Below are 27,630 nucleotides of genomic sequence, written 5' to 3'. Positions count from 1 at the left end.
GGCCTATATAAGCTCCGAACAGCTTTTTTTTTTTTTTTTTTTTTTTTATTATTTTTTTTTAAATTTTTTTTTTTTTGATCACCTTAATCCGACTAAAGTCATAACTGAACTAAACAGAAATAGAATTAAGACATGTGGAGTATGCATATTTTAGTGGCATTATTGAAGTTAACACATCGATCAAACTATTACCATCATGAAGGATTTTTCGCCATATTTTCCGACAAGATCCACACACTTGGCTGTCAGTAAAGGACCGCACACGCACACACACACACACACACACATCGCAAAATGCTGAAGTTTTATTTTTTCCATTTGACGTTGGTTATTAATTTCCATAACACTCTACCCAGTCCATACTTGGTCACGAAGGCATGGATGAAATGTTCACGAGTGAATGTGAAACTGCCGAACTGCAGTTAAAGTCATCCAAAATTACAGGAAACTCTTACATGAAAGCACTTCACGTAAACACCCTAATTATATCATTGTCTATTAAGGCAAATAACTAGATTACATATGTCCATGTCAGCTTAGTTAGTAGTGAAAGATCCAGAAGGGCATAGTGCTGATTTGATTCAGAAGGGCACTTTTTTGTCAGATGGCTCATCGGTTTGACTTTCATTCACCGTCATTCATTTTAAAAAGTACCTGATCCGTTTTATTTGTATATGTTTTACTCAAACGCATAAACTCTACAGGTGCCTGATAGTTAGATGTGGAGCCAACATTAACATGTTTGATGTGGTAAATTCATAGTAGGAATACACACAGGTTCGAAGATTCGTTCTCGCCACCTACAGTGCAATTCGTCCAAGTATACATCGGTGTTAAAATATCAAGGTGAAAGTCATCATAGCTTGCGTAGAATAGTCCCAGCTCTCAACTCAACTTTGAGAATAGATTAACAGCGATATTTTTTATCGCCCGATTAGAGATAAGCGTTAATGCTTATAACGGCGATTTATATATAAATATATATAAATATATATATATATATATATATATATATATATATATATATATATATATATATATATATATATATATATATATATATATATATACATATAAACCTGGTACAAATAGGATAAGACAAAGGCTTAGTGGTTCCACCTGCAAACCAGCATCCAAACAAAACACGAAAGACTGACAGTGATCAACAAGCTATTTTCAATTGTGATATTTCATAACTTAAGTGACTTTAAAAAAAAGTTTACTATGTATAAGTAAGTGTTTGGGATACGATTATGTATAAATAATTGAACAACTTTTCCTGTCCTAAGTATCTCACCACCCACATTGTTCACTTGTTTTCCTAAAATGAAACATGTACTAACAGATGATAGCATGGTGTTATGAAACATGGCTGAATGCAAATCTCTGTCTATGTGGGCCATTATGATGGACTCGAATTATTTATGTGCTATCAGCAATGCTAGACTTCATTTGTGGCACGTTTCTCATTAAAACTAAGGTGATGGGCTTTGGAAGACAGATGGCGCAGGCATATGAGGAGTGTAAAACATTGAACTGTAAACGCAAAGCCACAGCCAGCATAATCAACCGCAGTCACATTTGAAAATAAACATGTGTTCAAGGTGGTTGAGTTGATGTGAGGTTTGAATAGAAAAGACAAAGGAAAGGTGCTGTTAATTTACTCTTTTGACTTTTATAATTATCATTATTATTTTTATTATTATTATTATTATTATTATTGTTGTAGTGCATGAAAGAGGATGTTTAAACTGAAACTGAAACTGTTGTTCTTGATGATTCATTAAATGCAAGTGAATAGCTACCTAAAGGTCCCTTGACTAATTGAAAAAAAAGAAAACAACAACAAAAAACAACAATTTTTTTGATGTTAGTATCGGTATGTTAGTTTTTAAGATCTCTATAAGCTAGTGTGTTACAAAACAGTGACAACATTTGCTTTTAGAAGACCTGATCTAAACATCCAACGTTTCCAGTTTGTCACTTTTGCCTAATTGGATCAATGATTTTTTTTTTTTTTTTATGTCATCTCATATTACAGTTTCTCGTCAAATCTTGACCAATCAAATGCTCTCTAGTATCTAACATGCACTGCCCTCCTTAAAAACTTTTGCTTTTCAATTGAGGTGCTTCAGTTTAACCACTCTCACTGGTAGAGCTGACATAAAACAAAACACTATTGTCTTTTTTAAGGGGAGGGGCTACTCTATGGCCCACCTTCTCTTTAATATTCAGTTGTGTTCGTGTGACCAGCAGGGGGCACTCATTTGCAATATGGCTGCCGTGCCGTCTTCTAGGTAGATCTTGCCCTTTCGTGGTGGATTAGGAGATTCCCCCCAATGTGTAAAGCCAACCCGGGCTCATTGTGGAAATGTAGTCCCGCGGACGTTTCTGCGGACTGCGCCCGCGCCGTTCTCGCGCGAATAGCCGCCGGATCGAAAAAAAAAAAAAAAAGCAAAAGCCCCCGTCTTCGATTTCGACCACGTTTTCGGATCCCGCCGCGTTCTCGCCCTTATTTTCCGGATTCCGTTTTTCGTCTTACCTGATTTCCGGAACCTGCCGTTCCCTGGACTCGATCCCGGTCGTCGTCCACCATGGCCGGCTCCGGCTCGTCCTCCTCCGGGGCCTCCGCTCCGCCGACGCAACGCTGTGAGCTAGGCAGTCGAACTGATTGCGTCGGGAAAGCCCTCCACTCGGAGGCGAGCCGTCGGCCGGGCGAAGAGGAGGGGCGGAGCGGCGCCACACCGCCCCACGGCGTTCGCTCGAAAAAAAAACAAACGCGGCCTTTACGTACCTCCGGCCACATAAATCGCGGTCTCCAGAAACGTACGCGGGGCTACGTTTCCAGAATGAGCTTGGGTTGCGTAAAGCGCTTTGAGTGTCCAGAAAATCGCTATAAAAATTTTAAGAATTATTATTATTATTATATTATTATTATTTTATTACTATTATTATTATTATTATTATTATTCTGTTGAGCACAGAAGAATTTCTATTATTTATATTGAAAATGCTTGGAACCTATAAACATTACATTCATAGTGGGGAAAATGAATGCCATCAAAGTTTTTTAGCATGCTTGTATCTTGTATAGTGTTCAACTGGGAAAAAAAAGTCAAGTCACGTCAAAGTTTAGTAAATGATGACTGAATTTAGTAACACTTTACTTGGATGGGGGTGTTAATAAGACTGTCACCAGACCATTATAATCATTACATGACATCTAATGAATATGAAGGATTGAATTTTATGTGTGCTAACTTTCATTAAGTGGCAGTTAGTCATTTTAAAAGCAGAGATTACATTTTTGAGATGTTTTTAACTTGACCTAAATGTTGTCTTTGTCATGCTAACTTGACATTACGGAGACAGCAAAACTTATCATAAATCTGTCATAAACATGATTATCATGAGGCCATTATAATTGCGTCATGAACTTGAACTTGATTGATGTCATTAATTTGTCTCTGGACCTCAAATACAGGGGTACAAATTGAATTTGAATGGCATGGTGGCTCAGGGCTTAGCACTGTTTCGTCACAGCAAGAAGGATACTGGTTCGAGCTCTGGCTGGCGTCATTGGCATTTCTGTGTGGTGTTTGCATGTTCTCCCCGTCTTCAGGTGGGTTTCTTTCGGTGCTTTGATTTCCCCCACAGTCTAAAGACATGTGCTGTCAGTGAATTTAATAAACTAAATTGTTTATAGTGTATGTGTATGTTTGAATGAGAGTGTAAGGGTGTTTCCTAGTACTTGGTTGTGGCTGCAAGGGCATCTACTGTGTAAAACATACTGTATAAATAAAGGTACTAAGCCAAATAAAAATGAATGAATGAATGTATCTTATTAAATGCATTTGAATATTAATGACACTGTTATAAAATCATTTGTTAGAGTATCAGGGATCTGATTGACAAATTCAGTTTGTTCTACTGTAAAGCCATTAGAAAAACATTGCTGGCACATTTATAATGGCCACATGATAATCATGTTTATTACAGATTTATGACAAGTTGTGTTATCTTCGTAATGTCAAGTTGTCATAATAAAGACCTCAAATATAAAATGCATTAAAAACTGACCTAAGCGAATCACACTTAATAACACTTGTTATAAGCATGCACTAAATCAAAAGGTGTTATAAAAGTCTTATGAACACTTCAAGTAAAGTATTTCCCAAAATGCTCATTTGCAGGGTGAACTATCGCTTTAAATCTAACCCTCACACACAAGCAGATTATCTTAGCTTCAGACAGACACAGTGAGTGGATGCAGGGTAATGTGCTCATACACATACACTCAATGGGCTGTGAAGGAGATGTTTGCGGAGATGAATCCTGCAAAAGAGTGATTTTCATCCATGCTGAAACTCAAGCTGTGCTAATGTCTCGCCAAGAACAAATAATTACCTCCCTGGCTCTTCATCTGTGGGCTGCAACTTCCTCTTTATTACATTTTTTTTCTTGTATACAGGCCTTTTTCCCCCTGTGTTCTGGAAGCAATCCAAATGTAGCATGCGCCAACATCTAATGCTGAATATGGATGTACAACGTTCTGTAGAATCAGCTAATCTGATAGAGCATGTCCTTTCCTTTCAATCACTATAGTCTATCCTACTGCAGCATAAACTCTGCTCTACTTTGCAAGATGTTTATTTATTTATGTATTTAGTTTATTTATTTATTTATTTATTTATTTATTTTCTTTCATTGAAACCTCCTTGTCAAACTTTAAAGTTCGGCCAAACAGGCAGACAAAGTAGTTTCTACCATTGATTTTTTACCTGAATTCTACTAAGGATCTTATAATGTAACAAGACAGAGATATTAAAATGCTAAATTTGATATAAACCTCAGTTGTATGCAGAGTAGATGGACAGATATGACTATAAATGTGAGCATTAAAGTGCATGTTAAATGCATCGTTGGTGTTTGAAATTAGATCCTTTATTATAGGGTGCTCAACCCTGTTCCTGGAGAGTTTAGCTCCAACCCTGTTCAAACACAACTAAACCAACTAAGTAGGAAATAGGTGTTTTTTTTTTTTTTTTTATCAAGATTGCAGGTGAACTCTGCAGGAAGGTAGATGTCCTGGAACAGGGTTGAACACAACTGCTTTAATATCTTTGCATATCCAAATTGCATATGTATGCACTATTCACGATTTTGTTGTAGAACTAAACTCTAAACTCACACTGAAAACTACAAATAATAAGTGCACTTTAATTACCCGGATGATGCAGTTTTTCGCCTGTAAAACAGATATGTGAAATGTTGGACACTTCACGGACGCAGCTTTGCTGATGTAGTGAATAGGGCGCAGGTATTGGGCACTGATGTTGGACTACTTTATTTATTTTCAATCGTGAAAGAGAAATTCTCCTATAAGAGGCTCCCAATGGTGAATGTGGTTACACTCATGGCAGGTATTATTTGGTAGTTTAGGTTTATTTCATTAATTTGGTGACCATCAAAGATTATCAGAGAAATGGTTTGAATTTGCGCTTAGTTAAAAATAAATAAATAAATAAAAATAAATAAATGTTCCATTTGGGATGAAACTACATACATATACTATAGTGTTGAGTGTTTAGGTGCATAAGTAAATAGTGTGTAAGTGCATAGTGTACAGTGTGCCATTTGGAACACAACTTCTGTGTTTACTTCAGAATAAGTCATGTGTTTTACAGTGTCCTATTGATTTTCGATAAATCATTTTTTACTATAATTATTAATATTAGTAGTAGTAGTAGTAGTAGTGTCATTAGTTAGTTAGTGGTAGTAGTAGTAGTAGTAGCATTAAATATATAAACAAACAAATACAATTTAATATTTCATTTGTTTACTAAATTAAATCAATATTAAAATTATTGTTAATCAAAGACTGGTTTATTTTATTTTATTTTATTTTATTTTATTTTATTTTATTTTATTTTATTTTATTTTATTTTATTTTATTTTATTTTATTTAATTTAATTTAATTTAATTTAATTTTATTTTATTTTATTTTATTTTTTTATTTAATTTAATTGTATTTTATTTTATTTTTTAAATGATCAAAAACAACCCATAACCCAATAAAACTTGCTTTATTTTATTTTATTTTGTTTTATTTTATTTTATTTTATTTTATTTTATTTTATTTTATTTTATTTTATTTTATTTTATTTTTAACTTATCAGAAACATAACTCATAACCCAGTTAAACTTTTATTTTATTTTATTTTATTTTATTTTATTTTATTTATTTATTTATTTATTTATTTTTTTAACTTATCAGAAACATAACTCATAACCCAGTTAAACTTTTATTTTATTTTATTTTATTTTATTTTATTTTATTTTATTTTATTTTATTTTATTTTATTTTATTTTATTTTTATTTTATTTTATTTTATTTTATTTTATTTTCCAAATGATTCAGAAATATAACTTCCAAACGTCCTTACTGTATATTATATTGTCCTCAGGACATACAAGCTCTTGTTAGTCCTATTATTTACTAACATTCATATAAATTTAAGACTCACTTTCCCTTGTTGGACCAACAGAGCATTAACCCTTGCACATTCAGCTCCTGAAGCCCCCAGGTTACTATCAGACTTTATAAACCCTCTAGAGCCACACGCACACTCATTATGCACCAAGCAGTCCGTTTAGTTTTTACCAGATTGTAGAAACTGAGCCTGGAAATTCGACCTTGCCACGAGCAGCTCTGTCTCTCTGACCCAGAATCCCATGCTGTTCTGTGGGTCAGGGCTCATGCCAGAGGGAACGCAGTGACAGGGTAAATAACGGGATGTTGATCTCAACAACCTTTTCCTGAGTAGGTCTGGGATGGATGCTTTAATCCGGCTCCTAATCCGCACCACTGCCATCCATCACCCTCAGGCCAGGCGAAAGCACTGGCCACACACAGGCTGAGAGAGAGCCCTCTTTAATGCTTACATTTGATGGGATTTTGGGTTATTTTGAGTTTAGTTCTATGACACTATATATATATATATATATATATATATATATATATATATATATATATATATATATATATATATATATATATTTTTTTTTTTTTTTTTTTTTAACTAAAGTGCTTTCATTGCCCAGATAAACACTATGTAAGTGATGAATATAGTTGTACTGAATACTGAAACACATTGTCACCTTTTTATGTATAATATACAAATTGTAAATTATTATTATTCCATGTACTATTATTAAACTAGTATTAATATTATTTTTTATATATCAATAATAATTATGATTAATTTCCAGTTCATTTACCTAAACTGAATAAATAATTATATAGCATGCATACAATTTTATTTTTTTAATTAATACAATTTATTTCATAATACTTAGTATCATATAAATGTATCCTAATATTTATGTAAATAGCAAATATAAACTAATAAAAATAAACATACAGTATATACATGTAAACATTTAAATAAGTACCATAAATACAAATATTTTATGACAATAAGTATGCTATAATAACACCATTAATACTACTACTACTACTACTACTTCTACTACTACTACTACTACTACTACTACTACTACTACTAATAATAATAATAATAATAATAATAATAATAACTAAACAATAGCATAATACATATATAAATGTAATAATGAATTTGAAATAAAGTAAAAATAGATGTTATTTTATTTTATTATAAATACTGGAAATATTTATTATTTCAGAATACTTATTATCAAAATTATTTATTTTATAAATAATACAAAGTAATCAACAATACACATACAGTATATACATGTAAAAATTTAAATAAGTTCTATAAACACAAATACATTTTTGTGACAATAAATATGCTATATTATTATTAATATTTTATTATTATTAGTAGTAGTAGTAGTAGTAGTAGTATATAATAATAATAATATTAATAATAATAATAATAATAATAATAATCATAATACTAATCATAATAATAATATTAATAATGATAATAATAATAATAATAATAATAATAATAATAATAATAAGTAAACAATAGCATAATAAATCTAAAAAATGTAATAATTAATTAGAAATAAAGTAAAAAATCAATTTTTTTTCATAACAAGTAGTGTTAATAAAAGGATTTTAACAAAGAAATTGATTTTTTTATTGAAACGTTATTTCATAATAGTATCAAAATAAACATATGATAATATTTATATAAATAAATTACAAAAAGTACAAAAAACAATAACTATGCTACAACAATAATAATACGTAAAAAATTGCATAATAAATCTTTACAATGTGATGATTAATTAGAAATAAAGTACAAAAAAATACATTTTATTTTATAATAAATACTGACAATACAAGATTTAAAAATAAAAGTATGAAAATTAATGTATTGTGATATTTAAATACATAGTATTATAAAATAACCAGTAATAAACATGCAGTATATAAATGTAAAAATAACAATAAGTACAAAAAACACAATAAATATTTGACTTTAAAAATATGACAATAATTATATAATAATAATAATAATAATGATGATGATGATGATGATGATGATGATAATAATAATAATATGTAATACATACATGTGTGCATACTCTCTAATTTGTCAATCAAATCGTTTTGCAAGCTATAACTATTCTCCGTTATTATCACTTTATCAATCTAATTATAATGAAAAACGCATCAAAATGAAATCTGTAATAAGACAGCATGACCCTTTCTAATGATATTGCATGCAGAATATAAAAGGCAACAAATAAAATGATAATTAATGTATTTCCAAAATAAAAAAGAAATTTCTCTGCGGGATGCTGAAAGTGAAACAGTGGCCACTCAATTACTGTTCATTGTGAACCTTCAATTTAAGTTGTTTGAAATAAATAACAACGTCTACACAAATCCACACTAGACACACAGGCTGTGAATCCTGCGGTTAAAGTAAATTAAATTCATCATAACCAAAGCAAATTAATGAATACACATGGAGAGTCATGCTGCTGATGTATTATGTAAAGTTAGTAAGCTGATAGTTAAACTCTGTCAGTTTTGTGCAAATTTAAAAACATCTCAAGGTTTTATTAAATGATTGCTAACCTGACCATGAACATTCTAAATGTTTTGATGAACAGGAATGTAAAACGCTTTAAAAGTCCATATAGCTTCAGCCTGGATCATAAATGAATGCTTGAGATTCATTTAAATCAGCTGAGGCTATGTATTTAGGCACTTTCATGAGTGTTGCTTCAACAAGAAAGCATCTGCCAAGAGTTCATAAAGGGTCATACAGTACCATCATACGCTGATTATATCTAGTAATACTATTAAGATAATAAACACACTTATAGGAGACATTTAAAGAGCTTTGGAACTGAGAAATAAAAGCTCCATTGATCTTTCAGTCATATAAAAGGTCATGATCATATAACACATTCAAGTTTCAGAACTTAAAACTCATTTGAAGAAATCTGGATATAAGCATTACTGCATAATAAGAGTTTAGTCGATGGAAATGGCACACCATCAGCCTCAAACTTCAATACCCCCAGGTTGCATTTCATTGGCCACAATATTTTCTAGTGAGATTGAAACAATGTTTTATTTTTGCCTATTTTTTATTTGTATCTAAGCTTGTATTACTTATACTATATACAGTTGAAGTCAGAATTATTAGCCCTCTGAATAATTAGCCCCTGTTTATTTTTTCCCCAATTTCTGTTTAAGGGAAAGAAGACACACATTTATAAACATAATAGTTTTAATAACTCATCTCTAATAACTGATTTATTTTATATTTGCCATGATGACAGTAAATAATATTTGACTATATATTTTTTCAAGACACTTCTATACAGCTTAAAGTGACATTTAAAGACGTATCTAGGTTAATTAGGTTAGCTAGGCAGGTTAGGGTAATAAGGCAAGTTATTGTAAAACGATGGTTTGTTCTGTAGACTACTGAAAAAATATATAGCTCAATGGAGCTAATAATATAGACTTTAAAATGTTTTATTATTATTATTATTATTATTATTATTATTATTATTATTATTATTATTATTATTATTATTATTAAAACTGTTTTTACTCTAGCCAAAATAAAACAAATAAACTTTCTCCAAAAGATATATATATATATATATATATATATATATATATATATATATATATATATATATATATATATATATATATATATATATATATATATAGCAGATGTACTGTGAAAATTTCCTTGTTCTGTTGAACATAATTTGCAAATATTTAAAAAAATAAACAAAAAAATCTAAAGGGGGCTATTAATTCTGACTTTAACTGTATGTGAGACTCTTATTTTGAAAACAGGAGATGTAGTTAAACCATAAAGCAGCAGGCAGCCATGCATTTACAGATTGCAAATTTATTCAGCACCATCCAGAAGAGTTATAATGTCTGTTCTTTTGTCAGTTTGACGTGTATATTGTGAAATGTGCTGCGTATGTTTGTAATGAGGCAACAAACACATGTAGACTGCTGAATATAAGCGTCCAATGCACACTTATGAATCATATCAGATCATACACTTCTTCAAAAACTGTGAAGCATCAAAGCGGAGCTTATTTATATTCACGACCATACCAAATGTGTAATGTACATTTCCTGACAAAAGTCTTGTTGTCGATTTCAGTTGTAAGAGCAACAAATATTACATAGCAGGATAGCGCTCCTTCCCATACTTCAGCCTCCACGTCAAAGTCTCTAAAAGCAAAGACGGTCAAGGTGTTCCAGGATTGGCCATCCCAGTCACCAGACATGAACATTATTGAGCATGTCTGGGATAAGTTGAACGAGGAGGCATTGAAAATTAATCCAAAGAATCTTGATGAACTCCTGCACGAGTGCTTTCTTAGCCATTCCAGATGACTTTATTAAAAAGATATTTAAGTAATTGCAGAGATGTATGGCAGTCATTCTCAAAGTGGGGGTCGGTAGTTTTATCCATAAACTACTGAAAAGAAAAAAAATGTTGTTTATAGTTACTATTTCTACTAGATTGCGCCCCCTGGGGTTATTACATTATATTAAAGACACAGAAATAGCGTCAGATGCAACAGATTTTATAACACCAGGTTAAACTTTCTGGCACATTTACAGCACTCACATACATAAAAAAATTAAACGAAGAATAGACTTGGGTGTATTGGTGTGTTTGCACCATTGCATGCAAGGTTTCTGTATTTATAACCACCTCAGAGGATATTGGGGGTCCCGAATCACTAGCATTGTCATTTTGTGGGTCACGGGCTGAAAATTTTGGGAACCCCTGATGTATGGATGCAGTCATCCAAGTTCATGGGAGTCATATACAATATTAAATCTTTTTTCCATTGCACCATGGCCACAGAGAGTCAGGACCTTGACATAGCGTCACATCCGAAAGACGAATATGGTCAATACCAAGCTTAGGGGTAATTCCTGTGCTTGTAAAAGAGCATATAAAATTGTTTCTGAAGAGTTTTTAAATTTAAACAAGCTACATATTTGTGTATATTAAATAACAAGATACTCAAGTCTACACTGAAAACAAATGATTAAGATGCTATGAAGACAAGATCTGGTTACACTTTGTTTTGAGGGTGCATTTGAGTATTAGTAGACTGTCTGCTTAATATCTGTTGATACTCCTCCTTCAAAAGACATTTAACTGACTTTAAGAAACTTTGCAAGTACATGTCAATTTACACTAACCCTAACCCCAACCTAACAGTCTACTTATTATCTAATAAGAATTAGTTGACATGTAGATGCAATGTAACTTAAATTCAACAAACGGACCATCAAAATAAAGTGTGACCCAATATCTAAAAAAATCCAGAGAAACTAAACATATCTATGTTTTTAGTTTGTTATGCACATATATGAGAGTGTGAATATTTTGACTTGCAAACCTCTCTTTTATTTTGTACAATAACATGACAGGCAACCCATTATAAAAGTTATATTACACATGCTTTAGGTCAAATTAAAACCACTGTATATGTTTCCTGAAGGCACAGTGAGATGTTTCTTTGGGTTCATGGTTTCAGACTCCTGAACTCTCTGCACACCCGCTCATTATCTGAAAATAAACACGAATTTCTCTTTGCTAACAAGGCCGTGACTCAGGCTTTCTCCCACTCAATGGACTGTAGGATCAGCTGCTCGAACAGCTTTTGTTTTTATGACACCACATGAGAACATAATAACTGCAACTTAATGGTGATTTCTGGAACCATTTGGCTTATAGAGACTTTTTTTTTTATCTTAGTGAATTATCAGGGCTGATGCGGATCGCCCTCACCGCTGTCATATTATAACCATCGTGACCCTGGATATAATGCATCCTTTCCATGTATTGAAGTGAAGACAGTAAGCCATAAGCATCTTATGGTGAAAATGAGCTAAAGTGGAATCATCTCACGAGATTTACACTACTTTGAAAAAAAAAAAATTTCATCCATTCTACATGGCTGGAAATGTATGCCAAGGGCTAATTTTAGGTTCCGTTAAAGCAACTTTATATACAAAGGCTGCCCAGAAACCAAACCTTGAAGCTGCATACGTTTTCATAAATATGTATTTACATAAACTGTTTATTGCTGCATAGCATGTTTACACTGAATTTAAAGCAGACTTTAGTGCTGCCTTAAATTGGCTGTGTAAATATGACATTAGAAACTTGTAGCCGATATACAATTGTTAAGTAAAACGTGTGACCCTAGACAACAAAAATCAATCACGTGGACTTTTTTTTTCTTTTGCTTGTTTATATATATATATATATATATATATATATATATATATATATATATATTTTTTTTTTTTTTTTTTTTTTTATTGGTTATCTAAATAAATTAGTTCATCTGAATAAATAAGCTTTTTATCTGTGTATGGTTTGTTACAGGACAATGGCTGAGAGGCATCCAAATCTAAAATATGATTCTCAAAAAAAAAAAAAAAAAAAAAACTTTTATGAAAACTATTACTAAAACTATTAAACAAAAATAAATAGAAAAACCTAATATACAAACTTTAAATTATGTAAATGAAGTGCTTGGCAAATAATACTATTAACCAGAATTGAGTTTTGATTGATTAACAGTACGAAATTTACAAAATGTCTTCATGAATGTGTTTCTTTTTTTTGCTTTTGCTATATACGAATGCAACCTAAGAGCGCTTTCGGGCTCCAGGGTCAAATACTGTATTAGAACAGGTTGTATTTTAAACAATTAGTATTGCATTTTACTTACAAAGAAAAAATGCTCTTTTGCTCTAAATATATATATGTGTGTGTGTGTGTGTGTGTGTGTGTGTGTGTGTGTGTGTGTGTGTGTGTGTGTGTGTGTGTGTGTGTGTGTGTGTGTGTGTGTGTGTGTGTGTGTGTGTGTGTGTGTGTGTGTGTGTGTGTGTGTGTGTGTGTGTGATCAATATCACAGTGCAATATGGCTGTATATCAGCACTGGTGGGGGAGGCGTGTGTGCCTTAGTGTCCCACCAGTGGCAATATACATCTATATCACACTACTACTTGTTGATGTTGCAGTTTATTCGGTTTCTGTCGCCATCTTGTGACGGAATATCCGACTTTGCTCTGCTCAGTATGACAGGCTGATAGACGCAGAGGCACTGTATAATAAACTGCATAGTTGCCATCTAAACAACTACATTCTCACCTAAAAAAGCCTTTTTTTTTTTTTTCTAAATATTTCCCACATTTTGTTTAACAGAGCAAGGGAATTTTCACAGTATATTAATAATTATATATTTTTTTTCTTCTGGAGAAAGTCTTATTTGTTTTAATCCGGCTAGAATAAAAGCAGTTTTAAATTTGTTAAACTCATTTAAACTCAACATTTTGGGGAAAAATCATTAGCCCCTATCGGCTATATTTTGTTTTCGATACTCTACAGAGCAAACCATCGTTATACAATAACTTGCTTATTTACCCTAACCTGCCTAGTTAACCTAATTAACCAAGTTAAGCATTTAAATGTCACTTTAGGCTGTATAGAAGTGTCTTGAAAAATATTATTTGTCATCATGGCAAAGATAAAATAAATCATATATATATATATAAATATATATATATATATATATATATATATATATATATATATATATATATATATATATATATATATATATATATATATATATATTTTTTTTTTTTTTTTTTTTTTTTTTTTTTTTTGTACAGTGTAGCCTTATACTGTTACCCATTTTACCCTACATCTCTACGCTACCTCTCAAATTTTGGCTAAGTCTTGAGAAGCATAACTGCTGAGTAGTTTGATTTAAATTCAATTTTGAAGCCAACATTTGGGTTTGTCCAAATTTTACCAAAAACAATGAGTTGCATTTTTTAGAGTGTCTCACTATAATCTTCTCATCACACACACACACACACACAGAGAGAGAGAGAGAGAGAGAGAGATTAACTTTCGATGCTCTTAATCAGTCAGTATGTTTGTGTGTCATTAAAATGAGTCACTAAAGGTTCAGTGTTCTATATTTAGACTCAAATTAACACCTGATACTGAAATAGTCCCATACTTCCTGTCATGCTTTAGTGTGTATGTGTGCATGTGCATATGAGTGTGTGTGTATGTGTTGGGGGTGTGGCTCCTGGGGCAGAGTACAGTGTTAGTGTGTCAGTTGAAACACCAGCAGATTGAGTCTCCGCAAGCGTCTGTCTGCTTTCATACAGCATCTGTGTGGACTTACACTACACTGGTGTGGTAAGTACATACATAGTTGTGCTTTTTTAACAAGGACAACATGTTAAAACTAGCTATGAAAGGCAGTCTTGGGGTAAAATGTGTATATCAGCGCTGATGTTTGTGAGAAATGCTGGAAAGTTAAAGATCCTGTCTCATTGTGGTTGCTTTTTAATGTCTAAACCACCTCAAACACATCCTTCCTTCCTTGGTTTTATGCATTGGTATGTTGTATGAAATATGTCATGCGCATATGGAAATGGTGACCTTTATATATGACATAAGTTGTCTTGTTATAGTAGATAGTATTAGTTGGTTGTAATTTAATGTTGTGGAGTTGTTTAGTCAAGTTCCGTCTTTATTATTGGGTCAGATTATGACCAAGAAATGTTTTTTGACTCTCTAACATATCAATTAAGATTTTTCTATCATTTTTGGATGTCTTTTCATGAAGATTTGACACCAGTTGCTTAGGGCCGTTAGTCGCACGCATTGCTAACCTGCCTGGAATCATTCCCATCAGTGCACCAGGATCAAAGCTAATCTCTTTAAAGAAGCTTAACAATTATCGTCAGGAAAGCAAAGGTGAGAGGCCAATGACAAGCACTTCCCATGCATTCCAGCATGCTGAAGTGGTTTTTGAAAGCATAGCAGCTCTGAATACACTTTGTACATTTTGGGTACAAAGATTTGATACTTGTGGGAAAGTGAAATGTGTGATCATTGTTATTTTTTTTGTTTGTTTGTTTGTACTTTATGCTGCTAGTGCTTCAGTTTATTTGGGATTGTAGAATTTCGTGAAATTTGTGAAAGGTGTGAGACATTATAGCCAGAGGAGAATAAAAAGTCCCAATTATGATGATGATGATGATATTATTATTATTGTTGTCGTTGTTATTAATGATTTATTATTATTACAATTATTATTATTATTATTATTAGTTGTTGTTGTTGTTGTTGTTAATGTTTTGTTATTATTATTATTATTATTATTATTATTGCTGCTGTTGTTGTTGTTTTTGTTGTTGTTATTAATGTATTATTATTATTAATATTCATTCTCTCATTTTCTTTTCGGCTTAGTCTCTTTATTAATCCGGGGATGCCATAGCGGAATGAACCGCCAACTTATCCAGCACGTTTTTTCATGCAGTGGATGCCCAGCCACAACCCAGCCACAAAAATTATTATTATTATTATTATTATTATTATTATTATTATTATTATTATTATTATTATTATTATTATTATTATTATTATTATTGTTGTTGTTAATTTATTATTATTATTAATATTTATTATTATTATTATTATTATTATTATTATTATTATTATTGTTATTAATTAATGTATTAATTAATGTATAATTTATTAATTGGTGTATTTTTATTGTTATTGTTGTTAATATTGCTTTTTAGTTTTGCAGACATATTTGGGGTTTAGCGTGGTTTCAGATTTTATTAATTTATTATATATATATAATATATATATATATATATATATATATATATATATATATATATATATATATATGTATATATATATATATATATTTTTTTTTTTTTTTTTTACTATTTTATTAATTAAATTTAAATAAAAAGCTGTATTTTATTTTTATTTTGCTTTATATATGTATTTATTCAGGCGACGTTATGGCACAGTCAGTAGCGTTGTCGCCTTACAGCTAAAAGGTCATTGGTTCGAGCCCCGGCTGGGTCAGTTGTCATTTTTTGTGTTAAGTTTGCATGTTTTCTCCGTGCTCGTGTGGGTTTCCTCCGTGTGCACCGGTTTTTCCCACAATCCAAAGACATGTGCTATAGGAAAATTGAGTAAGCTAAACCGGCCTGCATGTGAGGGTGTGAATGTACGAGTGTATGTTTCCCAGTGATGGCTTGCAGCTAGAAGGGCATCCACTGCATGAAAACGCATGCTGGATAAGTTGGAAAGGGACTAGACAGAAAGGAAAATGAATGAATGAATGAATGAATGAATGTATTTATTCATTAGTTTTATATTGCGGGGAGTGTTTCTGTTTATTTCTTTGTATTTCTGTTTATTACTTATTACAATCTGAAGAAAGTATACTATTTTATGTTTATTTTCATCATTTTAAGGTTGCATTTAGGTCTCAGATGTTTCTCTTAAAAGTCTATTAGCAACATCTAAATTAGTTTGAAAAGCAGTATGAGCACAAGGCTTTTAAATCTGTATGGCTAGCATAGTGCAAATACTTTGGTCTTGGAAGATTTTAATGATAAATTCCTGACTTGATTGCAGACTTTGGTATTCTCAGGAGGAAACTCATAGATGCGGAACACTTCAAAAAGGTTCACAGCATATCAAGATCTATCTCATATTTATTTCCTGGCACTTAATATAATATATACATTTACAGGTGACTCCTTGTGCTTTGTAAATTAATCAATTATTTATTTAAAATATTGTGTATAAACATATTGCAACAATAATCAAATTATTTCTGATGTATTCAGGATGGAAACAGTAAGGATGAATTTTTCAGGGGCGGTGCTACAACTCATCTGTTGGTCAAAAATCATGGAATAATGACAGAATGGCAAATTCCGACCTTTTTTTAAAATGATTGAATCTTTTATTCTAGCAATTCATTCAAAAGCACTGATTCATTCAAGATTTTTCTTTCAAGAACTTTATTTTAAGGCAGTCATTTTATTATTCAAAGGATATTTCAGAAATGCTAATTTATTCAACATATCAAAAAAAGCTTCCTTGATTGGTTAGTCTTTGAACAAGGATGTTGTTGAGTGAGTCCTACAATTATTTACTTAAATGATTTGTTTAGAAACACTGATTCAGTCAACACTGCTTTTTTTATGAGTTGGGCTTAGGGTTAGTGTAAGTTGATGTACTTTTCAGTAAGTTTGTAAGTTTCTTTTAGTCAATTAAATGTGTCTTAAAGGAGCAGTATCAACAGGTATTAAGCAGAAAGTCTACTAATACTCAAATGGAGCCTCAAAATAAAGTATTAGCAAAAATTGTGTGTTGCCCTCCATTTATCTGCCATAGTTTGGAATTATGTTCATAAAAATATAAAGTTTACACTCCCTTTTTTAATAATTGAGTTATTGAATCACCTATTTAAGCAATTCAGTCAAAACTGCTGTTTCATTCCAGATAACTTTCTTATGAGGGAGTCATTGTATTATACAAATATTTTTTTTCAGAAATGCTGATTTACAGTATTCAACACAACAACAAATGTTTTTTGATAAGCAAGTCATTGAACAAAAATGTCTTTGAGTTAGTCATAAAACTATTCACTAAAATGATTCGTTCTCAATCACTGATTCAGTCAAAACTGAACAAACTGTTTTTTTTTATATCAGTTAGTCAATGCTTTGTAAAAACAATACTGATATGTTCAGGGATAAAGCATAATTAGTGTGCATTGCCCTGCATTACTGTCACAATGTTTGGAATGATATTCATGAAAACACCGTTTACACTGGCCTCTTTTTAAATTATTGGATTATTCATGCATTTAAGCAATTCATTCAAAAACGCTGATTAATTGACATTTCTTATGAGGGAATCATCATAATATTTAAATGATTTTTCAGAAATACTGATTAATTAAACACAACCAAAAACACTTTCTTGACGAGTGAGTCATTGAACAAAAATGTCTTTGAGTGAGTCATAAAAGTGTTCACTACAAAGGTTTGCCCTTAAACACAGAATCAGTCATGACTGCACTTTTTTTTTTTTAATATAAGTTAGTCAATGCTTTTTAAAAACAGTCCAGACTCATTCAAGAATAAAACATAAATACTATGTGTTGCCCTGCATTCCTGTGACATTGTTTGGATTTATGTTCATAAAAAATGAAGTTACTTTCAAGATACTTTCAGGGATAAAACATAAAGACTGCATTGCTGTTGCATTGTTTGTAATTTTGTTCATAAAAACACAATGTGTATATATTAAGAGCTAATTACTTCATTATTTAATATTGTGCATTATATTGTATCAATCCTTACATAAACATCCTCAGAATCCTTTCACTAAAATCATATAAGACAAATGTACCCCATAATACACTGCTTATGTGTCTATAACCAAATCTGAATTAATTGCCTACCCAAAATAACACTGTTCCTCAAATAAATTAGCCATGTGTATAATACAGGCTTTTTAAAGTACTGAATTCATTCGAGATAACTTTCTTATGGAGAAGTCATTGTATTTCTCAAATGATTTTTTTTCAGAAATGCTGATTTATTCAACACGACAACAACATGAGTCATTGAATATATGTGTTTGAGTGAGTCATAAAATCACATTCACTCAAATGATTCATTCGCAAACACAGATTCATTCTGGCACCAATTACTTTTTGGAGTTAGTTGATACATAAATCATAAATTGCTTGAAATTTTACACAAGTTTTCACATCTAGAGCTAATTATCAGTATTGTCTTATCAACAGTCTTCATTATTTTATACTGTGCATTATATTTTATCAACACTTACATAAATATCCTAAGAATAACCTTTGACTACAATAATTTAAGACACATTTACCCAATAATACACAGCTTATTGCGTCTATAACCAGATCTGAATGAATTTTCTTCCCAAAATAAGTCTATTTCTTACATGGATTAACAGTCACAGACCACTATATTTGTTTAAGCCATATAAAAAAGAATCATTCATTCAAGCAATTTATTCAAAAATGCTGATTCATTTTAGATACATTTACTATTAATGAGTCATTGAATTATTCAAATACTTTTTCAAAAATGCTGATTTAACACTATAATGAAAATGCTTTCTTGATTAGTGCGTCATTGCACAAAAATGTCTTTGAAAGAGTCCTAAAATCATGCTTACTCAAATGATTCATTCACAAAAACAGATTCAGCTAAGCATACATTACTTTCTAGAGTTAATCATTGAATAAAACATAAATTGCTATGGCATTGTTTATAATTTCACGCAAGTTTATACTTCTAGAGCTAATTATCTGTATTCTAGTCTTCCACATTTTATGCTGTGCGTTATATTTTATTACGCTTACATAAATATCCTCATAATACCCTTTCACTGCATTCATTTAGGACACATTTACCCAACAATACACCGTTTCTGTGTCTATAACCAGATCTGAACGAATAGCCTTCTTACAATAAAACTATGTCTTAAGTGGATTAACTGTCACAATCCATTATTAATTTGTTTAAGCCATATGAAAAATAGACTTTTTGAATTATTGAATCATTCATTCAAGCAATTCATTAAAAAATGCTGATTCATTTTAGATCAATTTGATTTAGAGGAGTCATTGTATTTTTAATTAAATGATTTTTTCGAAAATTCTGATTTAACACTATAATGAAAATGCTTTCTTGATTAGTGAGTCATTGCACAAAAATCTCTTTGAGAGAGTCTTAAAATCATTTTTACTCAAATGATCCATTCACAAAAACAGATTCATTCAAGCATACATTACTTTTTGGAGTTAATCAATAAACAAAACAAACTAATGTGGCATTGTTTATAATTTCACACAAGTTTATACTTCTAGAGCTAATTATCTGTATTTTAGTCTTCAGCATTTTATACTGTGCATAATACTTTATTACGCTTACATAAATATCCTCAGAATACCCCTTCACTGCAATCATTTAAGACATATTTACCCCATAACACACAGCTTATGGGTCTATAACCAGATTTGAACTAATTGCCATCCCAAAATAACACTGTTCCTCATGGATTAGCTGTCACAATCCACTATTAATTTGTTTATGCTTTATGGAAAATATTGACTTTTTAAAATGATTAAATCATTATTTCAAGCAATTCATTCAAAAATTCTGATTCATTTTACATAAATTTACTATAAATGAGTCATTGAGTTATTCAAGTGATTTTTCAAAAATGGCGATTTAACACTATAATAAAAATGCTTTCTTGATTAGTCCGTCGTTGCAAAAAAATCTCTTTGAGACAATCTTAAAATCATGTTTACTTAAATTATTCATTCACAAAAACAGATTAATTCAAGCATACATTACTTTTTGGAGTTAATCACTGAATAAAACATAAATTACTGTGGCATTGTTTATAATTTCACATACTTCTAGAGGTAACTATCTGTATTCTAGTCTTCCACATTTTATACTGTGCATTATATTTTATTACTTACATAAATATCCTCAGAATACCCTTTAAGACATATTTACCCCATAACACACATCTTTTGCGTCTATAACCAGATCTGAATTAATTACCTTCCCAAAATAGTGCATTATATTTTATTAATCTTATATAAGTATCCTCAGAATACCCTTTCAGTATGATCATCTAAGACATATTTACCCCATAACACACAGTTAATGTGTCTATAACCAGATCTGAATTAATTGCCTTCCCAAAATAGCACCGTTCCCCGCATGGATTAGCTGTCACAATCCACTATTAATTTGTTTATTTAAGGCATATTTTCAGCTTAAATATTACACACGAGTCTACCGCAGTGACCACCCTTTGTCAAAACGATGGCTGCTTTAATCCAGCGCAGCTTGATGCCTTTTGTCAGCGTTCATCATATGTTTTCATCCCAGCGTTTTGAGGGAGCTCATCTTGTAGTGGATATTAAAAACAAAAGCGGACAAAGTCAATTTGGTCTGTTCTGTAATCTGATCCCCCCCCTTAGAAACTGTCATGCCAGATCTGGTCATTTAATCAGAGACCTAAACACAAACACAGGCCTGGCCATTGATGAGGAAGGGAGCTCGCTGCTGGTTCATTAAACCTATCACAGCATGCGCTAATTAAATAATGGAGCCGCACTCACATATCAAAGGGTGAAAAATGACTGCTGTGGCATTTCATTCTCCATATGTTGGCCCTGTTTGCCCTTGGTTTTAGTGTGGATGTTTGTGTTTGTGTGTACGTGACGGCGCAAGAGCAAATCTGGTTGATTGCTGCATGGATGAACAAGCTCAAACTGTAGGGAGAAATGAAAAAGGTTTAGAGAATGTGTTTAATGTGCTTGTGTTGAGCGGATGTAAACAGGACATCCTTGTGTGTCAGATGCATAAGAACAGCTGCTGAGGTCATGCTTTGGAGGGATTTCGTGCTTTGCGTCTGTGAATTGTATTGGGATTATGCAAATTAGTTTGTTTCTTTTTTCTCACCATATTTTATATGCTGTTGTATGAATTATTCTCATTTATAAATCATGTATGGTATTTACATGGTGTAGCTTATTTATTTTATTTTATTTTATTTTATTTTATGCACTTCATAGAACAATTCCACTTTCATTAATATTGATATTAAAGAAATGTTGACCATATTTTGGTAATTACATGGTATATTGTTGTTATTTTTTTTACATTTCTTACTTTTATTAATATTGATATTAATGAAATATTTATAACATTGGTAATATTTTAATTATACAGTGTTTCCGGAAAGTATTCATAGCGCTTCACTTTTTCCACATTTGTTTATGTTACAGCCTTATTCCAAAATGAATTAAATTCATATATTTTCTCAAAATTTTACACATACCCCATAATGACAATGTGAAAAAAATTATTTTTTGAAATTGTTGCAAATTTAATTCAAATAAAAACCCTGAAAAATCACATGTACATATTGCCAAGAAGTTCTAAATTGAGCTCAGGTACATTCTGTTTGCACTGATCATTCTTGAGATGTTCCAGCAGCTTAATTGGAGTTCACCTGTGGTAAATTCAGTTTATTGGACATGATTTGAAGAGCCGTACACCTGTCTTTATAAGATCCCAGGGTTGACAGTGCATTTCAAAGCACAAACCAAGCATGAAGGAATTGTCTGTAGATCTCTGAGACAGGATTGTCTCGAGGCACAATGCTGGGGAAGGTTACAGAAAAATTTCTTCTGCTCTGAAAGTTCCATTGATCACAGTGGCCTCCATCATCCATAAGTGGAAGATGTTTGGAACCACCAGGACTCTTCCTAGAGCTGGCCGGCCATTGGGGAAGAAGGATCTTAGTCAGTGAGATGATCAATAACCCGATGGTCACTCTGTCTGTAATCCAGCGTTCTCTTGTGAAGAGAGGAGAACCTTACAGAAGGACAGCCATCTGTGCAGCAATCCACCAATCAGGCCTGTATGGTAGAGTGGCCAGACGGTAGACACTCCCTGCCTGGAATTTGCCAAAAGCCATCTGAAGAATTCTTTGATCATAAGAAACAAAATTCTATGTTCTGATCAGACTAAAGTTGAACTGTTTGGAGTGAATGCCAGGCGTTACGCTTGAGGAAAACCAGGCACCGCTCATCACCAGGCTAATACCATCCCTACAGTGAAGCATGGTGGTGTCAGCATCATGCTGTGGGGATGTTTTTCAGCAGCAGCAATGGAAGACTAGTCAGGATAGAGGGAAAGATGAATGCAGCAATGTACAGAGACATCCTGAATGAAAACCTGCTTCAGAGTGCTCTTGACCTCAGCATGGGGCGACGATTTATCTTTTATCAGGACAATGACCCAAACCACGCCACCAAAATATCAATGGAGTGGCTTCACAACAACTTGGTGAATGTCCTTTAGTGGCCCAGCCAGAGCCCAGACCTAAATCCTACTGAACATCTCTCGAGAGATCTGAAAATGGCTTTACACCATCACTTCCCATCCAACCTGATAGAGCTTAAGAGGTACTGCAAAGAGTAATGGGCAAAAATTCCCAAAGACAAGTGTGCCAAGCTTGTGGCATAATTTTCAAAATAGCTTGAGGCTGTAATTGCTCCCAAAGGTGCATCAACAAAGTATTGAACAAAGGCTGTGAATACTTATTTACATGTGATTTTTTTAGGTTTTTTGTTTTTAATAAATTTGCAACAATTTCAAAAAAACATTATTGGTTATTGTGTGTAAAATTTTGAGGAAATAAATGAATTTAACCCATTTTGGAATAAGACTGTAACATAAAAAATGTGAAATAAAATGAAGCACTAGGAACACTTTCCGGACACATTGAATATCATATCAATTACTAATCTCATTAATTTAATTCAGAATGGTTTTTATTTTATTATTTGGTATTTTACATTCTGTTCTGTTGCATAGCATTTAAGTTTATAAGCAGTTTACATTACATTTAATACATTTAATATATACTGCATACATGCTTAATTTTATTTTATTTTTATTTCAACATTTACAAGTCAATTTTCTCTTGCCTAACTGGACTTTTGACGGAAAACATTAACATATGCTACTTATATGGTACATGTACACATGATATTCATATACAAATCCATTTATGTAACATATGGCAGCCACCTTATTCAAAGCAGCTTATTTTGCATATAAAATGTATGTAAATCACATATCAGTTTATGCATTCTCTGGGAATTTAAACTATGACCTTGCCATTGCAAGTCCCACGCTCTACTCCATAGCTTTAATCTACGAAGCACCAGCATCCCACTTTGGCAAGCACCATCTAAAACACACCTAAGACAGTCTTTTCACCAGGTATAATATTATACAAAAGACAGATAACGTCCCGGGGGACTGTAAATAATGTTGTCCGGGCTGCATACCTGTCTCATTCTGAGATCTCAGTAATTGGATGTTTTCTGATCTAAGCAAAGTATCTGCCTCGACTGCCAAACAATGTTTTAGATGATCTTTTCCCCATCCGTCCCCTCATATCTCTTGTCTCACCTGCTGTTGATGAATATCCCCGCGAGGTTTGCACCTGATGCTCTGTCCTCGATCCAAGTCTAACGAGAAAATACCCACAATTCCCTGCACGTGTCTGCCAGCTCATCTTTGTTTCTGTTGGCGTCAGAGAGGCTTTGACTATAGGAGTCGCCTCAGATCAGCTGCTTCTGAAGTGTCAATCTGCAGATCAAGGCGAGAGAAAGATTGCACTTACATTGCATTAGGTGGGTTTTTATTTATTGAGCGTTCGCTGTGTGCAAGAACAGAATGATGCATGTTTATGAGAGAGAGAGAGAGAGAGATGTAGACATGCCTTTAGTTTGCTCTGCACATGGTTATGCATGATCACTTCTGTTTTGCTATACTGTTAAACTAAACAAACTGCTCATTTTGTTAAAACAGACAATATTTACTCTATGCAATTCCCATAATGCAGCATAGAAACTTTTCCAAAGGTACACCTTTTTAAGGTGCAAATATACACTCACCGGCCACTTTATTAAGTACACCTTACTAGTATTAGGTTGGACCCCTTTAGCCTTCAGAACTCCCTTAATCCCTCATGGCATAGATTCAACAAGGTACTGGAAATATTCTTGATTTCGATCCATATTAACATGATTGCATCACAGTTGCTGCAGATTTGTTAGCTGCATCTCCATGATGCGAATCTCGCGTTCCATCACAACCCAATAGTGCTCTTTTGTATTGAGGTCTGGTTACTGTGGAGGCCATTTGAGTACAGTAAACTCAATGTCATGTTCAAGAAACCAGTCTGAGATGATTCGCGCTTTATGAAATGGTATGCTATCCTGCTGGAAGATGAGTACACTGTGGTCATAAGGGATGGACATGGTCAGCAACAATACTCAGGTAGGTGGTGGCACTGACACCATGCTCAATTGGTACTAATGAGCCCAGAGTGTGCCAAGAAAATATCCCCAACACCATTACACTACCACCAGAACCTTTTATATAAGGTCTGATGGATCCATGCTTTCATATTGTTGATGCTAAATTCTGACCCTACCATCCAAATGTCGCAGCAGAAATCGAGACTCATCAGACCAGACAAAATTTTTGTAAGCTTCTGTTGTCCAATTTTGATGAGCCTGTACAAATTATAGCCTCAGTTTCCTGTTCTTAGCTCACGGGAGTGTCTCTCGGTGTGGTATTTTGCTGTTGTAGCCCATCCACCTTAAGGTTCGATGTGTTGTTCGTTCAGAGATGCTCTTCTGCATATCTCGGTTGTAACGAGTGGTTATATGAGTTACTGTTGCCTTTCTATCAGCTCAAACCAGTCTGGCCATTGTCCTCTGACCATGAACAAAGCATTTGCGCCCATAGAATTGCGGCTCACTGGATATTTTCTTCTTTTTTTTGGACCATTCTCTGTAAACCCTACAGTTGCTTGTGCTTGACATTCCCTGTAGATCAACAGTTTTTACTCAGACCAGTCTGTCTGGTACCAATAACCATGCCACGTTCAAGGTCAATTTAATCACCTTTCCTTCTCCATCATGCTCAGTTTGAGCTGCAGCAGATTGTCTTGACCATGTCTACATCCATAAATGCATTACGTTTATGCCATGTGATTAGCTGATTAGAAATTTGTATTAATGAGCAGTTGGACAGGTGTACCTAATAAAATGGCTGGTGAGTGTATACCTTTAAGGGATGATATAAAGTATTTAGGTACTAATATGCACCCTGTAAATGCATAACTCAGCCTAAAATGAATATTTCTGTCATCACTTACACACCCTTCACTTGATCCAAACTTTTGTCTTCTGTTTAACACAAAATAAGATATTCTGAAGAAAGCTAAAAACCTGTAATGATCGTCTTCCATAGTATTTGTTTTTGTCAATGGTTGCAGGTTTTCAGCTTTCTTCATGATCTATTCTGTATTGTTCAATAGAATAAAAAAAACAAAAAAGTTTCGAACCACTTGAGGGTAAATAAATAGTGAGTAAATTTCATTTTGGGGTGAACTATCCCTTTAACTCTCTGGCATCTAAGAGGATTTCGGGGCCTTTGTGGCCTTTGGATGCTCAGACATTTGTGCTTATTTCTTTTACTTATAACTAGGGCCAGATGGAATCTGCAGACGTTTTTTGCTATTTCTGTGGAGAATTTTGGACGAAATCGGATTTCTGCAGAATTATTTTGCGAGTATCATAACTAAACCTTAATATGTGAATTAAAAAATAATATCTTTTAAACTTTGATTTAATGTTTCAAATGCAAATCCAACTAGATCCACTTTATTTGGTAAACAAAGCAAGTCTCTCATATAATAACTCTACTAAAAGACAGAAAATATTACTGTACAAACTGCATTGTACATAAATCAGATGAACATTTTTATATTAGTCAATATTATAACTGTAATTAATTTAAAAACTGATAAATATAGATTTACACACATTTACTGAAGTAAATAAACAGAATTAATGATGGGCTAAAAATCTACGGAAATCTGTGAAAAATCTGTGGATATCTGCGCACGCAGATTCCATGTGGGCGTACTCATAACATACCCTTGACTATCATTATTTTTTATTTAATTCAGCACAAACTGGGCTACAAAGATATGCAACAAAGTTGGATGTATATGCTTGCATAAAAAAAAAAAAGATTATGTGTAGTTAATGTTTTAGATAAGTAAAAGTCAAAAAAACAAACCCAAAGTACATCCTAAATATTTCTGAATAAGACTTTTGAAAAAAAAAATTTCTTATTTACAACAAATATTTACAACGAAATCATGTTAAATTCATGAATCATAAAAATTCTTATTTTCACTCTTTCTGAACCAAGAATACAATTTTTTAAATTATGTAAACCATTTTTATCACAAAGGGAGTATGCAAGAAGTGTACAGACCATGCATATTTAGTAGATTCATGCCTTGGGATATAAAAGAACCTCCCTAATCAATGCTAATGTTGGGCAGGAGGTGAAGAGGATGGGCATACTTTGAGGACCAGCCTGAACAAAGAAATGTAAGAAGATTTAAAGATTAACCGGTTTTGTTGCAAAGGCAGGTAACCACATTGTAATTGTTTACAATGTACATATTTTAGGGAAAAACGAGAGTAAGAGTGCAACCAATAATCACTAATAGATGACACCTTCATCATTGCCATGTAAAATATAAAGCCAAAACACTGGTATATCTCATTGAACA

General features: G+C 32.5%; 1 protein-coding gene across 50 annotated transcripts in view; it reads left to right on the top strand.

Annotated features, from left to right (window-relative positions):
- adgrb2 (adhesion G protein-coupled receptor B2) overlaps positions 1-27,630 on the top strand; it is a 554,448-nt gene that overhangs the window by 373,383 nt on the left and 153,435 nt on the right. For 4 of the 50 annotated variants that reach the window (NM_001443204.1, NM_001443202.1, NM_001443201.1 and 1 more), the window contains 1 exon segment: positions 14,676-14,745. The gene's annotated coding sequence lies outside the window, so the exon portion shown is untranslated. 50 annotated transcript variants of the gene reach the window in all.

Source organism: Danio rerio, chromosome 19 (assembly GCF_052040795.2).
Source record: "Danio rerio strain M-AB ecotype USA chromosome 19, GRCz13ab, whole genome shotgun sequence".
NCBI lineage: Eukaryota > Metazoa > Chordata > Actinopteri > Cypriniformes > Danionidae > Danio > Danio rerio.
The sequence above is the reverse complement of the archived record's forward strand: the minus strand, read 5'-3'. Positions and strand labels throughout refer to the sequence as shown.